This window comes from Sciurus carolinensis, unplaced genomic scaffold, assembly GCF_902686445.1.
Source record: "Sciurus carolinensis unplaced genomic scaffold, mSciCar1.2, whole genome shotgun sequence".
Lineage (NCBI taxonomy): Eukaryota > Metazoa > Chordata > Mammalia > Rodentia > Sciuridae > Sciurus > Sciurus carolinensis.
The window spans coordinates 486,361-503,974 of record NW_025920175.1 but is presented as its reverse complement, the minus strand read 5'-3'; positions in this window follow the sequence as shown (position 1 = coordinate 503,974).

The following is a 17,614-nucleotide window of genomic DNA, read 5'->3' as shown; positions in this document are numbered from 1 at the left end:
CTTTCCTTTTTTGTGGCAAAGTGGCAAAATGCTTTCATGTTTCATGATATTAACCTTTAAACAAATCAGGCTCTCACTAATTTTTAGAAATACATTTACATTTAAATTTCTTTTATCTGAGTGTAACAAATTTTACATATACCCTATTGATGACAGGTAATATTACCATTAAAGACAAGTTTAATTTGGAGAGTATCAGTTTGATAAATTTTCTGCTTTAAAGGCTTGTATACCTGGAAAATATGAACACATTTAAAATACAAAGAATAATATTTTTAAGTATGTTACTCCATGGGATAACTTTAAAAATTAATCAGATGTCTCTAATAAACACATTTGAGTAATCCCATACATGTCAACTCTAATTCACTCATCTTATTGTAAAAAAACCAAGATATCAGACAAGCATAAAAAAAACAGGATATCAGACAATTGAACCAACAGTATTTGCCATCTCTTTCCTATGAAAGAAAAGTCCTAGAAAAATTGATGTTAAACATTTTATAAATGTCAACATTTAATGAGTTTGACCACCTAGAGACTTGTGAGTTAATTTTAAAGACATTTTGCTTCTATTACTTTACCAAATTTAAATTGAACCTTTTTAAATCACGTGAATAAAAGTATTTGGATCCATTTTTAAAATTTATTTTTTATGTGTGCTTATATTTAACACAAAAGTAAAGGCCTTGTAATGTTTATCTCCAATGCAATGTAACAGATGTTCAAAAACAACTCTAGAGTTGGAAAAAAAGAACTTATCAAAAATCATTAACCTAGGTATGTAGGATAAAAATTGTGAGCTCAAAAATAAAGCATTTAAGAAAAACAAGAGTTCTAGAAGAAAAATGATAATGTCCATTAATTATAGCATGAGATAATGGGAAAGAGAAGGGCAGAGAGAAGAGGAAAAGGGAGAGATAAAGTGTTGTGTTGTGGCCCAGGAGAAATTTGAAATGGACACTTTTTTTCCCTTGGGTTTGAGACTGGTCTTACACTGAGCATTCTTGCTTCCTCCATTTACTTTTCAATGTAAGCCTTGACTGAGATTTGGATCTGCAAGAGGCTAAAATATTCTAGCAGAAACTTGATGCTTAGGGCATTTTAACCCTTTTTCCTGGTTAGTAATTAATTCAGGTTTGGACACAGAAAGTTGTCAAACAATTATCGCCCACTACTTGTGGGTAATGGAACTGCTTATATTATACTCCTTACTGGGACATGCCACTGATGGTTGGGCTAGTTACTCCCTCCACACTGGCATATGTGGGACCTCATGGCAGAAGAACTAGGTGGGCTGGACTGGGGAATGGAAGCAGAAACAGCTGAGTTGAAGTTGGAGGAGGAGGAGGGATTAAGAGGAAGAGAAGAAGGAGGCTTTCGAGTTTGCAGGAAGAGCATAGAAGTGCAAAAAGAAGAGATTTGAAGATAAGGAATACATTTCCACCTGCCCGCTCACTCACTGAAGCTCTGTGCCATTACATGGCTATTTTGGATTGATTATCTAAAGGATACTGTGGCCAAATATAATCAAATTTTGATGGCCTTAAGCTGGGGGTCAGGTGAAAGGTTCCCAGGGTTGAATCTGCCAGATTGGAGGACCCAAGTCCCATGGTGGAGAATGATACAGCCAAGTCTGTGACCAGGGCATATGTGTCCATCTTGGATTGATTATCTAAAGGGTACTGTAGCCAAATATAAACCGGGAGTTAGGCGAGGGGCTGAATCTGCCGGAATGGAGGACCTAGATCCCATGGTGGAGACTGATAAAGCCCAGTCTGTGCCCTGGTGTCCTGAGGCCCCAGAGTAGTCAACTGGAGATGAGAAGGCAGCACATAGATGGTGTCATCACACAAACACCAATGTGGGGCCAGGCAAAAGCTGAGAAGAGTTGAGGACCTGATACCAGGGTTTTCAAGTACGAGTGCACGAGCACGAGATGAACCTCAACCCTGAGAGAAAATCTCCACCACAAAATCAGGAAACCACCTGTCAGATAAGACAGACTATAGGGGCCAGCTGTAACTATAAAAGTTGTGACTGGGGTACCCCCATCCCTCAGTCACCTCGAGTGTCCCACATAAATTGGTCTAGGGGAACTGGCCTAGAGGACTCACCAATCTGAAGTTCGGTAATGAATGCAGAGCAGAGCGTCTGGGCAGAATGGAAGGTGAGGCTGTGTCCGGGGGGCACTGGGACTTAGATGGGGTTCCACTCGCTTAAGAGACAGTGGAAGATCTCATCTGAGTCTCGGCACCAATGTAAGGAATCCCACGGAAACAACCTTGGATACGGGAAATCACATAAGGGAGTTTATTAAGCAAACAGAGTGTCTCCCTGCAGGGAAAGAGAGAGAAATGAGAGGAAAAGAGCAAGGGTGCATGCTAGAGAGAATGGAAAGCAAGGAGGAGAAAGAAAGTGAGTCAGGGGGAGAGAAAAGGAAGAGAGAAAAGATGGTGGTGAAGCTATCTTTAAGAATCCTGCCAGGCTAACAGGGGACCAATAATGGAGGATACTTGCAAGCTGACTGATGAACCAATAGCTAATTAGGATGTTCACAGACTGACAGTAGTTGAGAGGCAGGAAAAATGGCTGCACTGGAGAGGGCAGGGAGAGCAGCTTTCAAACTGACAAGCTAGGTTGTGATGCAATGAAAAAGGTGGGGGAGCAAATTTGTGTTACAAATTCCACTCAGGAAAATAACTCCCTTGGTTACCAGTGCTCCTGAGACATGAGAGCTAAAATAGGAGAGCTCCTCTATCCAGGAGGAAGGGGCAGGCATCAGGCTGCTCAGGAGCGAATGGCTCAGGGGATTCCAGGCTCTGCTTGGAGAATGCACTTGTTTTCTCTCCCCAGAGGGTTTTTCCAATCTTGAACAAAATGGAGTTTGAGGACTGACTCCCTGACATGGCTCCTGCAGCACAGACACAGTCTGAGGACACAGATGAAAGGCCTGACAGCATGATGGCTTAATGGTTACTATGGCAACCAGAGACACTTCCACTCCTGGTTGCTTCAGACCAAGATTGAAAACAAGCACAAGCTCAGTTGTGATGGTCAGAGGAAAGATGAAGGGAGTGAGTTCCAGGGACCAGCGATTTTCAAAAATTTGATTCTAAACTTGTTGGCCAGGAGAGGAGGAGCTAAGTCGTCTGCAGGTCTCAGGTCTGTGGTTGGTGGATCACTCCATCTCCAGGCAGGACAAGAAACGCCCTGAAGCCTGAGAGCTCACACTAAACTCCAGTTTTGCTAGGTGAAGCTGTTCTCCTTTGGCTGCACTTGGAATCATGACAGCAGGCAATTATACCCCACCAGTTCCAGTGAACCAGTTTGGGTAGAGGTGTGCTTCGTGGAATGTGGATCCCCAACCTGAGCACCAGCCCCAATGCTATTTCCTTCCTAACCCTCTCCTCCAGGACTGGGCACACCTGGAATATCCTAGTCAGGAAAATAGTCTAGACCCCCAGCAACCACCTGAATTATGGCTGATGAGAGCTCAGGGCAGTGGGGCATGCAGTGAGCATGGTGGCTTTTAGTGATCTTTGAGTATGGACACTTCACACCCATTGAGGCTCTTTGCTCCTCCTTTCCAAGAAAGTTCAGAAGAGAGAGCTGGAACCTGGGAAGTGGGTCTTCCAAGTGAGCGTGGGTGGCTCCTCTGATGGCTAATGTGGAGAGGAGGGAGTCATTCACTCAGCATGTTGGACAGAGTCCAGAACGGTGCTTACATGCCAAGAGAGCTGTTCTGAGTTCACTCCACTTGCAAGGCCACACCTCTGTGGCTGCTGCCTTACAACTAGGCTGAACTCAAAAATATACCTGCTGGGAATTTCCAGGCTCACCTCAACTCACCTTGACTTGCAGAAATATATTTCATATCTGTGTTCACACAAGTTTTTATTCTCTTGACCAGACTAGTGCCTGTCTGACACAGAACCCTGTGGGATATTGCCATGAGTCCTCTTACCATCTCCAGGAGGATGCCAACTACAAGTCAGTGGATGATATTAGAGCTTGTTGGTGGCATGATGAGCACAGCATCACAGGGCATAACAACTGATTTCAACATGCACTGTGCTGAAAGGGCAATGGTTCAAAGCTTCCAAGATGAATACTCAAAGAGGGAGAACAACGACATTTGGGAGTCATGGAAATCAGAAGTCTGTTTGTTCTGAAAGCCTACTTCAGTGAAAGACACTCTAAATCTAGTCAGCCTTCATGGTCTATCCACAAATTCCATGACACTTCTTCAGTTTCAACATACTCTACAAATAGAAGAAGTAGTGCTCACCAGTTCATTCTGTAATCAACCATCATTACAGACCCTAATTCCCCTTACAAGAACCTCAAAATTTCCCCTTGCAAAATTTGTAGAACTTTCTTATTGCTCTCAAGGGACAGATGATTATACATAAGCTGATTCATATTGTTTCTGGCACAAGAAACATAAGAAAAGAGCTTCCTTACAACACAGCCCTTACACACACTAACTACAAATTAAATGAGTTGAATTTGAAATAAGCAGCACTGAAACCAGCTCTCAAAATAAAGTCTGCACCACAATATCAGAAATGTAAACACAAACAGCTGTGCTAAAAGGCAAACATGAAGATGCAACATGAGCAAAACCTGAATATCAAAACAGGAGTGGTTCAAGAATATCAGAATGTGGGATATGATTTCCTGATCAGGAAAAGCGTACCAGAGGCATTAGTAAATGATCAAATCATTTTTATTTATTTTTGTTTGTTTATTTTTAAAATAGCATTTATTTTTCAAATGTTAATGTGTGCATTACAAGAAAAATAATAACACAAGCAAAGAAAAAAGTCATGCAGTCACAAGCAGCTTAGTTGGATGTGTCCCTCCATGTCCTGTGTATACATACACAATATCCCATTTTGTGCAATTGAGATTGTAGTGGGTATCATGCTTTTCCACACATCATGAATATTCACCAATTCAAAATCCCAAAGCTACATGAGTATTTTTGATAACAAAGAACATACTATACCAACTCAATCTGTTATCCTTTCTTGGGGACAAAAATTTTACTGAAGACAGAAATGGCAAGAGCCTCCAGATAGACAACAAAAATAGTAGGGCTACAACTAAAATAATGCATTCACTTAATGCTCAATAGAAAATGAGACAAAGCAACAGGATACATCAAGCTTCATTCATTACCAGATTTCTACTACTAAAGTATAAGCAAAAATGCACGTTAATGAAATAAAGTATTCCTATAGCACAGCCAGAAGATGCACAAACCAGTGGCTCACATGGAAATGTCAATCCTTGAGCACTTGCTCCCTTCCTTGCCTCTGTGCACCTCTGTGCCCCCTGCTGCCAGCCTAAAGAGTAAGTACTGATACACACTGCCCAGAGAACAAGCAATTTCATGTCCCAGATGCATCTTTTCTATCAATTATAACAAAAAGTTATTTACATATTGGCTCTAATTTCCTTTTTATTCCTTGGCTTGCTTCTACCCACCACCAACCTGACACTTGCCTAATGCCTCTGTTTTCCTTCATTAGGTTGGAGTTCTTACAAAGAGGGGCTCATTTGCCATCCCTTACACTGAAAAGAGAAATCAATTAATTCTCAGAAAGTGGTAAACATGAGAACACTTCTACAGTGCATCTCTTGAGGACATCCATCAAAATCAATAAAGTCTATACAGGTGCTCTGTAACTTTTGACACAAGCTCCAATGATAGTGAGAGTATAGGTCGTAAATATCCCCCTTTAACTGAATTTCAGCAGAAAGTAACATGGATTCAAACCAAAATCCTACCGTTTTTTGTCAAGTCATGAGCAAGACAATGCAAAGAACAATTAATTAGGAACCTCAGGGCAAAGGGTGTTCAAAAAACCTCAAAAATGGCAAGGATCAGGAAGTGTCAAGCCAGTGTTGGTTCTGAATCTTGCCTATCATCTCAGGTAGTCAGATGATGTCAGAAAATATAAACAGGCCAGGGCAAGTGGTGATGACTCTAAGGGTCTGAGTTCCCAGGACACATATATGCTGGGAGAAAGGAAACATTCCTCATCCTATTTCAATATTCCACTTGGGTTAGTTTTAGCTTTCATTCTAAAGATTTGTTACAATGAGAAAAGGGATGAAATTCATATCCCTGATCTCTCAATGATTCAGTTGCATTGTGCAATTTGTGCACATTGCCAATCAAGAGAATTTGCTGGGAAAAGATGGTGATAGCACACTCAAGAGTGAGTCGTAAGGTCTGAAGTGATGAGAGTTGAAAGATGGGAAGGAACATGTCCTCTTAACAAATCCAGGTGACTGGGGATGCACTGCCGCCTTTGAGTGAAGCTCCCAACTGAAAGGAGTCAATGGAAATTTCTTGCAGGTGAAACTGGTAGTTGTTGAAAAGGGTTGATTCTGCTGAATAAGAAAAGAGAAAAAGAAAAAGGTTGAGAGGAGAGGGAAATTGCACCGTACAAAGTCTCCTTTCTTGTTGTTTATTATTTATTCCTTCCCATGGTGCTAGGGATTTGAACCCTGGCATTTCCCCTTGCAAAACCAGCACTATGTCTTCAGCACAGCAACAGCTCCTTTGAGGTACATGACTTGATCCAGTCTGTTTCTGTGTCTCTGAAGTTCTATGCAGAGAAGCAACCCTAGACAAAGCCAATCAAAGACTAAGGAATTCTTAATACTCCTTTTCACAACAATCTTACAAATATTCTTTTTTACATCTCAACACCCACAGTCTAAGGGTGTGTCCTGAGGGAAAGAATTATCCCTTCTTTACTTAAGGAGAAAACCAGTAGTAGCTGATCCTGAGAAGAAAATTATATCACTGATCTATGGAGAAGAGGGCAGAATGAGAGGCAGAACTATGTGGGCATTAGAATATGCTCAGGTTGTTATTATGAAAGGAGATTTCTGGGATCATTCTTCATTGCTAACCCAGCCATTAAAATCACAGTCTACTGACACCTTGTTGATTTTTTTTTTTTTTTTACTTTTTTACTGGCATTTTAATTTGGGAATTTCTACCCAGCAGAATGCAGTGCAAAATGCACAAGCCAGTGCTTTTTGTGGATCCTAACTATCCTCTGAGGTAGGGGTGACATATATGAAAGGGTTTCTCCTGGGAAAGTCCACATTCCATAAATGAGGGAATGTCTCATCAACATTGCCTGATGATGTCAGGAAATATAAACAGGCAAAGGCAAGTGGTGATGGAACTCAAGTTCTGGCTTGCCAGGACCCATATATGCTGGAAGAAAGAAAACATTCCTCATCCAATTTCAATCTTCCTCTCGGTATGTTATTAGCTTTCACTGTCAGGATTTTTTACAATGAGAAAAGGGCTGAAATTCATATACCTGATCACTCAATGATTCAGTTGCATTGAGTTGCACTGAGGACAATGCCACACATGGTTACCAATGCTCCTGTGACACAGGGCAAAAAATGGGAGATCTCATTTCTCCAGTTAGAATGGGTAGGCATCAGGGATTTTGGGTATGAATGGATACAGAATTCCAGGTTCTGGATGGAGAAGAGCTGGTTTCTCTCTCCAGAGGGGTTTTTGGGGACTTGAGCAACATGGAGTGTGAGGAGTGTCTCCAGTGACCTGGCACTTGCCCCTCAGATTCTACCTGAGTTCACAGAGGGAAGGCCTAACAGCACCATGGGGTCAATATTCCCATGGCAACCAGAGAAGCTTCTGCCTCTGGCTTCTTCAGATGAAGATTGAAAACAAGCCTGAGCTCAGATGTGATACTCAGAGAAAGAAGATGGGAATGAGTGCCAGGTAGTTGAGGTTTTACAAAATGTAATTCTACCCTCTTCAGTCAGGAGAGCACAGCCCGGTGGACTGTGGATCCCTCCAGGACCAGGCAGTACAAGGAACTCCTCTGAAACCTGACAGTGCACAAGAAACTTCAGGTCCCCTTGTCATCGCTGCACTCTGTGGATACACTGGGTATCATGACACCAGGCAGTTATACCCCTCCAGTTCAAGTGGGGCCTGTTTGGGTGGAGGTTTTCTTGGGAACACATGGATGCCCAAGCTGAGCACCAGTTCCAGCACTATATCCTTCATAACTCTCTCCTCCAGGACTGGGCACACCTGGAATATCCTAGTCAGGAAGCTAGCCTAGGGCCCTAGCAATCACACCATATGATGGCTGGTGACAGCTGTTCATGGCAGTGGAGCACACAGTGAGCATGGTGGGTTAAGTGATCTTTGAATTAGGATACTTCACATACAATCTTGCAGGTTGCTCTCTTTTCCCTAGAAAGGTTAGTCAACTGACACCTGGAACCTGGGAAGTGGGTCTTGTAGGTGAAGGAGGATGCATCTTCTAAAGTTTTAAGTGGTATCGTGAAAGTCATTCATTCAGATTTTGAACTGAGGTTAGGATGGTGCTGACATACCAGGAGAGATATTCTGTGCTCACTGCACCTGCAAAGCCACAACTCCTTGGCTTTGGCCTTACAACTAAGATGAACTCAGAAATTTACCTGCTGAGAAATTTCAGGGATTCCTCAACTCACCTCGACATGCAGAAATGACTGACCTTTCTGTGTTCACACATGTGTTCATTCTCTGGACCTGATTAGTGCCAGCATGGCACAAGGTCCTGTGGAAAATTTCCACTAGTCCTCTTAGCAGCCATTGTAGGTAACCAACTACAAGTCAGTGGATAATAGAAGAGCTAGTTGATGGCATGAGGAACAAACAGCATCACGTGGTACAACTCCAGATTGGAACATGCACCATGAAGAAAGGGCTATGATGAAATGCTTCCAAAATGAATATTCAAAGAGGGAGAGCAAGGATATTGTGTTGGCACCAAAAGCAAAAGGCTGTTGGTGCTGAAAGCCTACTTCAATGAAGAGACATTCTTAAACTATTCAACCAGCATCGTGCACCCTCACATTCCATGACATTTCTTCAGTTTCAACATACTCTACAAATACAGGAAGTAGTACTTGTCAGTTCATTCTGGAAGCGTCCATCATTACACAACCAAATTGCACTTGCAAGGACCTCAAAGCCCTTGCAAACTCATGGCTCTGTCTTTTTCCTCTCAAGGGACAGCTGATTAGACACATGCTGATTCATAACTTCCATGTCACAAGAACCACAAGAAAAGACATTCTTTAAAGCACAGAAGTATACCCATGATCTACAGTTTAAACTAATTGAATTTGGCATATGCAGCACTGAACCCAGCTCTCAAAATAGAGGCTGCACCACAACATCACAAATGTAGACAGAAAGTGCTCTGCTAACAAGCAAAAGTGAAGACCCAAAACTGAATATCCAACCAGGAGTGGTTCAAGAATATCTGAATGAGGGATCAGACTTACTGAGCAGGAAACATGTACCACAGGATTTTGCAAATTGCCAAATGTTTTTTATTTCTTGACTTGCTTTGACACACCACCACCTTGCAATATGCCTAATGGCTCTGGTTGCCTTCTTTCAGCATGAGTTCTTGAAATGAATAGTTTTCCTTTTTTTTTCCTTCTCCTACAATGAACAATTCAACATATCCCAGATCTCTGGTAAACATGAGAGCAACATATGCTTTTCCCCATTCTACTGTATATCCATTGAGTACTTCCATCAAAATTAACAACAGTCTCTACAAGTGTTCCCTTCCTTTCCACACTGGAGGTCTAATGATAGTGGAGAGTAGATGGGAAATTCCCCCTTTCTCCTGAATGCTATCAGCACAAACTAAAATGGATTCAGCCTCAAGCCTACCATTTTTTATCAAGTCATAAGCAAGGCAACACAAGATAATACTGACTAGGATATCAGGGCCAGAGACAGCTGTCTTTTGTCTTCACAATTTGGTTTTCCAATTGAGCTTATGGTTCACATGGCATGTGCATAGATTTGGAAGTCCTGTTCAGTGGCAGTCTAGGAGTGTGTCCAAAATGCCTCAAAATTGGCAAGGGGCTGTGAGGGGTCAATTTGAATTTTGTGCCACTGCAAACTAGTGCACTTTGCCAATCAAGAGAATTTGCCTGTAAAATATGGTGATAGCACACTTAAGAGTGAGTTGTAAGGTCTGAAGTGATGAGAGTTGAAAGATGAGAAGGAATGTCATCTTAACAAATGCAGGTGACTGGGCATGCACTGCTGCCTTTGAGTGCAGCTCCCAGCTGAAAGGAGTCAATGGAAATTGCTTGCAGGTGAAACTGGTAGTTGATTCTGTTGAATAAGAGAGAAGAAAAAGAAAGAGGTTGAGAGGAGAGGAGGTTTGCACCCTCCTTAGTGTCTTTTCTTGTTCTTTTTTTCTTTTTTCCATCCCATGGTGCTGGGGATTTGAACTCCAGCCTTTCTCCTTGCAAAATCAGTGCCCTACGGGATGGTCTATATCTTCAGCACAGCAACAGCTCCTTTGAGGTACATGACCTGATCCAGTCAGGTTCTGTGTCTCTGAAGTTCTATGTGGAGAAGCAACGCTAGACAAAGCCTTTGAAGACTAAGTGATACTTAATTTCCTTTTCACAAGAATCTTGCAAATACCCTTTTTTACATCTCAGCACCCACAGTCTAGGTGTGTATCCTGAGGGAAAGAATTATCCCTTCTTTACCTAAGGAGGAAACCCATAGTAGCTGATCCCTGAGAAGAAATTTCTATCACTGATCTATGGAGGACAGGGCAGGATGAGAGACAGGACTATGTGGGTATTAGAATATGCTCAGGTTGTTTGAATGAAAGGTGATTTGTGGGATCATTCTCCATTGCATCCCCAGCCTTTAAATTCAGTCTATTGACACCTTCCATGATTTTTTTTTTACTTTTACTTTTGCATTTTAATTTGAGGATTTCTACCCAGCAGAGTGCAGTGCAAAATAAACAAGCCACTGCTGGTTCTGGATCTTAACTATCATCTGAGGTAGGGGTGATGTAGCGAAAGGTGTTTCTCCTGGGAAAGGCCAGATTCCTTCAATGAGGGAATGCCTCATCAAATTAGACAGATGATGTCAGGAAATATAAACAGGCAAAGGCAAGTGGTGATGGCACTCAAGTTCTGGCTTGCCAGGACCCATATTTGCTGGAAGAAAGGAAACATTCCTCATCCAATTTCAATCTTCCTCTTGGTATGTTGTTAACTTTCACTTTCAGGATTTTTTACAGTGAGAAAAGGGCTGAAATTCATATCCATGATCACTCAATGATTCAGTTGCATTGAGTTACACTGAGGACAATGCTTCATATGGTTACCAATGCTCCTGTGACATGAGGGCAAAAAATGGGAGAGCCCTTATCTCCTGGTAGAAGGGGTAGGCTTCAGGGATTTGGGTTGTGAATGGCTACAGAATTGCAGGCTCCAGATGGAGAACAGTTGGTTGCTCTCTCCAGAGGATTTTTCTTACACTATATAATTTTAATGATTCCACAGTAAACCATTATATAGTGGTATTATAATGATATTTGGCCAGTCACTTATTGGTCTATTTGGGTTTCCAGTTTATTAGTATGTAAATATGCTGCACTAAAAATTCTGGTAGCTGACTCATGTGTAACTATAATTCTTTTTTTTGAAGATTCACAATATTTTATTAACAGCTTCTCTAAACAGTAAGATAACTCAATTAGATTACCAAGTACAAAATCAACATACAAAAATCAATAGTTTACATGTATTCAAACAATATTTAGGAAGATTTAACAGAAGAAAATGTTGTCATGTATAACTGTAATAAAATATGTATTAATGTTTGTCAATAAAAATGTGAGACCTATTAAAATTAAAATTAAAATGCCAATGAAACCAAAAAAATAGACTTTTTACAAATAGAAGGACCATATTATTTTGTAAATTAAATTGTAAATTTAACAAAACCTCAATGAAAACTTCACAGTTTTTAACTATATCACCTGATGCTAAATTTAGTGAAAAAAATAAACATAGAAATGGGACCAACACTAAAACATATTAAGGCATTTTTTAAAAAGCTTAAATAATTTAAAAGTATCAAACTGGTCTATTAGCAAAACAGAATGCCCTCAAGTAAGTACACTCATATACACATAGAAATTAAATGTATAGGGAGGATATCATTTCAAATCATTGGGGAAAAAGAAGTATTTAATAAATGTTATAGGGATAAATAAAGTAATATCTCTGCCTTGCTTTACATTCTTCATCAATTCCAGATATACAAGATATTTTTAAAAAATACAACCATTAAATAATAACAATAAAACTGAAATTTTTTCCATACATATCTGTAGTAGGCAAGAACTGTCTAAACTTGCATGAGTCAAAATCCCCAAGTCATAAATTGTTTCAATGTTACATTGTCACATAAAATTCAATTTTTTATGGAAAGCAGCATCATAAAAACTATTCAAAAAGACAACTAAGAGAGATATTTACAGCTCATACCACAAAGAGTTATCCTTCTTAACCTAACATTTAGCTTGACGAAATCATAACCACTTTGAAAAAGAAAATTTTGATTGAAGAGTTTAGATCATAAATATTCAGGGTTATTATTGAGATATAATTTGTAGTCCCAGTCATTGTGGCTCATTTTTGGATTTTTACTTGACTTGGTTTCTTCCTTGATTGAATTTTCCTTTAGGGTATTTCTTCCCTTTGCTGAACTACATTGTTGCTTTTCATTTCCTCCTCATGGAATAGGTTGCTGAGAATATTCTGTAGTGCCAACTTTCTATTTGTAAATACTTTTCACTTTTGTTTATCATGGAAGGATTTTATTTTATCTTCAAATCTGAAAGTTAGTTTTGCTGAGTATAAGATTCTTGGTTGGCAACCATGCTTTTTAAGAGCTTGAAATCTGTTGTTTCCAGCCCTTCTAGATTTTAGGGTCTGGGCTGAGAAATCTGCTGATATGCATGTTGGTTTCCCCCTACATGTAATTTGGTGCTTTTCTCACAAAGCCATTAAAATTATATCTTTATTTTGGATGTTAGGAATTTTCATTATAATATTCCTTGTTGTGGAACTGTTGTAATTTTGTAAGCCTCTTGTAGTTGATATTCCATTTCATTCTTCAGGTTTGGAAAATGTTTAAATAGTATTTTATTGAACAGGTTATTCATTCCTTTAATTTGTTTCTCTGTGCCTTCCTCAAACCCAAAAATTCTTAAATTTGGTCTTTTAAAGATATCCCATTGTCATTGAACAACATTGGCTATTCCATTCACAATTTCTTACCATCTTTTCTGTTTGGTCAACATTATTTTCAATATTAATTATTTTGCCTGAGGTTCTGTCTTCCAAGTAATTTTGTTGGTGATATTTTCCACTGAGGTTTTTTTTTTTTGGTTTATTGTTTTCTTCATTTCAAGAATTTCTTTTTGTTTTGTTTTGAGAATCTCTTTCTCTTTGTTGAAATGATCTTTTATCTTCTGCAGTTGCTCTTTCAACTGTTTATTGGTGTGATCATTCATTGCCCACATTTGCTGTCTTATCTCATCCTTTGCTTCACAAATCATTTTAATTAAGTATATTCTGAACTCCTTCTGACATTTCTTCTACTATGCTGTCATTGGATTCTATTAATATAGAATCTTGGTTTGTTTGGAATATTTTCTTCCCTTGTTTTTTCATGTTGGTCATGTATCTTTTTTTCTAGCAGTGCAGATCTGGATTATAGCAGTTTCCCCCCTATAGACTTATAGTGATCCTGAAAGTCTTCAAAAACCTCTTTTTTAAGGGGGAGATCAATATTAGCAGCACCCAGTACAGATAATATGTAGTGCTATACCAAATACTCCCTATGAAGACATTATCAGGGTTGTCATAATAAACAAAGAGGATGAGTTTGATTATTATCTACAATATTCCAAATAGACTTGCAATGAGACCTACAATTTCTAATGGTGGTCAAAGAGAATGGGGTGGGATGTAGAATGTAACTGTTAATGGGATAAAATAGAGTATATAGAAGTACTAGATCATAGGAAGAGTGAAAGTGGAATCAAAAGAATTCGGTTGTTAGCATGAGAAAAGGAAGAAAGAGACTCTGAGGAAACAGGTACACTAAAGGAAATAGAGTGAGAAAAATTTAAAAAATAAAAACTTAAAAATTTTCAAAAGGAGAAAAAATTCTACACTATAACAATCATATACTATTCTCACCTCTCAGTGTTCAGTAGCCTGATGAAAGAGAGGTACCTGACAATGAGCTTCCAGTTTCCAGAAGGTGTCTCAGGGTGGTATTGCCCACCCTTAAGATGGTGCTTTCACTTTCAGGAAAATACAAGATGACTGTACTGGCTTCCAAATATGTTGGCAAATGGAGAGCTGCAATGCAGGGCGCAGGTGCCGAGTTTGTGTGGGGCTCAGTCAGTCAGGTCAGTGATCCTGGAGGTGTGGTGTGCTCAGTCTGGTTGGGGGTTCTATAGGTCCTGTTTGTTGTCCCAAAATGGTGGCAAACAAATGTAAATAAACCAGTGGGTACTGTGACAGTTGACTTCTGAGCAACAGTGATGAGCAGACAATCCACTGGCGGTCTACAGGCAGCCCATAGGCAAACAATGGATGATTGTCAGGTGAACATCAGAATGTGGGTGATGGGTTGGTGAAAGGCAGTCAAGAGACAGGCAAACAGGCAATTGGTGGGTGATAGGCAGCAGTCAGTGGGTGATCTACACTCAGAAGCAGGCAATATGCTGGAAGATGGCAGGTGATAACAGTGGATGAATGGGGTAAACAGCAGGGGATCAATGAGCAGCAGAGACTGCTTTACAGAGAAACAGATTTTCCTCTCCTTGAATCCTGAGTTATGGAGCAACAAGGAATGCAACCTCCCTCTAATTTATCATCTTGGATCTCTCACACATCAATATTGATGAATGTACACTATCAAGTCAATTTCAACAAACCTAACCAGTCAAGTTGATATTGACAAATCTACCCCAATTGGTGGATAATAACAAATCTACCCCAAAGAGTCAATTTTGACAAATTTACATCAAAGAATCAATATGGACAAATCAATATTAACAATCTTCCCCAACATGGCAATATTGATGAATCTACATTGATGAGTGAATATTGACAAATATGCCAAATATGTGGATATTGACAAATGTACCCCAACCAGTCAATATTGATGAATCTTCCCCTACAGGTCAACATCATTTAATCTACACCTTTGAGTCAGTATCAATGAATCTACACTGATGGGTCAATAACAATGAATCTACACTTTTAAATTGATATTGATGAATCTACACCATTGAGTCGGTATCTATGAATCTACCCCTCTGGGTCAATATCGATGAATCTTCAATAATGAGTCGATGTTGAAGATTCTTCATTAATGAGTCAATATTGACATATAAAAATTGATATACCTACAATGAGAAATTCATATCGATGAATTTACTCAATCAAGTTGATATTGCTGAATCTACCCAATAGGTTATTATGGATGAATCTACACTGATGAGTCAATATCAACAAATGCACACAAGAGTTGATTTTGACAAATCTAACATGACTGATCCATATTAATGAGTCAACAACTATGGGTCAATGTCAATGAATCTATCTCATGAAGTTGATATTGATGAATCTACCCCAATGGGTCAATGTCAACAAATCAACACTGATGGGTCAGTATCAACAAAACAACATTGATTGGTCAATATCAGTGAATTGACTCCAATTGCTTGACATTGATGAATCTTTACCAACATGTCAATATTGATGAATCTATACCAGCAAATTGATATTGATGAATCTACTCTGTTGAGTTGATACCAACCAATCTAATATGAAGTACTGATAGTGACAAACTGATATTAATCAAATCTGATATATCAATACTGGCAACTCTACACAGATACACTGAAAACAATGAATACCCAGACAGGTTGATATTAACTACTTGGATGTGTCCATGTCAAAGAATCTACCTGCACCAGTTGATATCAATGAATCTACATTGATTATTTGATTTCAACAAATCAATACTGATAAACCTACACTGAAAAGTTGATATTTATGAATCTACATAGATGAGTCGATATTAATGATTCTACCCATTTTAGTCAATAGCAGATAATTCACAATGACTGCTTGATAAAATCTACTCCATTGGGTTGATATTGACAAATCTACAGAAACTTGTGAATATTGAAGAATCTACCATGAACACTTAATATTGGCAAATATATACTGTTGAGTTGATATTGACAAACCTATATTGACAAATTGACATCAAAATATTAAAATTGATGAACCTTTACACAATTTGATATCAACTAATATACCCTGTAAAGTCAATATTGACAACTCTACCTCAACAGATTGATATCAACAAATCTACACTGGCAAGTAGATATCAAGAAATATAACCCAAAAAGTACTAATTGATGAATCTACACTGATGGGTTGACATCAACATATGTATACATGTGAGAAGATATTGACAAATCTACCCTATCAATATTGACATATGTATGTTGAAAAATTGATATTAACAAATCAACATCAGGTAATCTACCCTAATGGGTAGATAATGATGAATCTACAGCTTCAAGATTATATCAATGAATTTACATATTTGAGTCAATATTGACAAATCTAGTCAAATGGGTCAATACCAAAGAATCTATACTGATGAGTCAATGTTGATGAATATGCCCAGTTGAGTCAATTTTAATGAATCTATCCTGATGAGTTGATATGAAAAAACCTACACCAATAATTCAATATTAACAAATCAACAGCAAAGAATCAATATCAGCAAATCTACCCCACAGGTCGATATTGACAAATCTACCTGGCAGAGTCAATATTGATGAATGTATCCCAAGTGTTTGATACTGCTGAAACTATAACTACTGATACTGACAATTCAATATATGATGAATCAACCCTAACAGTTAAATATTAATGAATCTACACCAATAAGTTGACTTGGATGAATCAACACCTATGGGTTAAGGTCAATGAATCTACCCCATCCAGTTGATATCAATGAATCTAACCCACTGACTTGATATGGACAAATATATATAAGAGTCAATATTGTTTAATCTACACTGACAGGTCAATATCAAAGGATCAAAGAATCATCAATATCAAGGAATCAACACCTACAGTTGATATTGATAAATAAACCTCAAGTCAATATCAATGAATCTAACCCAACGGATCAGTATGGACAAATCTATATAGACAAGTCAATATTGATGAATATGCACTGAAGAGCCAATATTGATGAATCTATCCCAATGTTTTGATATCAACAAATCTATTCTGACCATTCAATATTGACAAATCTATACTGAAGTGCCAATATTGATGAATCTATCAGAATGGGTCAATATCAATGAATATACTCAGAAGAGTTGATATTGAAGAATCTGTCCCAAGGGCCAATATCGACAAATCTACATTGTTGAATTGATATTGACATATAAATATTGATAAATATATCTTGATGGATTAGTGTCATTGAATCCATACTAATGAGTGAATATCAAGAAATCTTCTCCACGAGTTTACATTGACAAATTGAAGTAACAGGATGATATCAACAAATCTACATGAAGCATCAGTATTATTGAATCTACCCTGATAGGTCAATATTGACAAATTTACCCTGTCAAGTCTATATCAA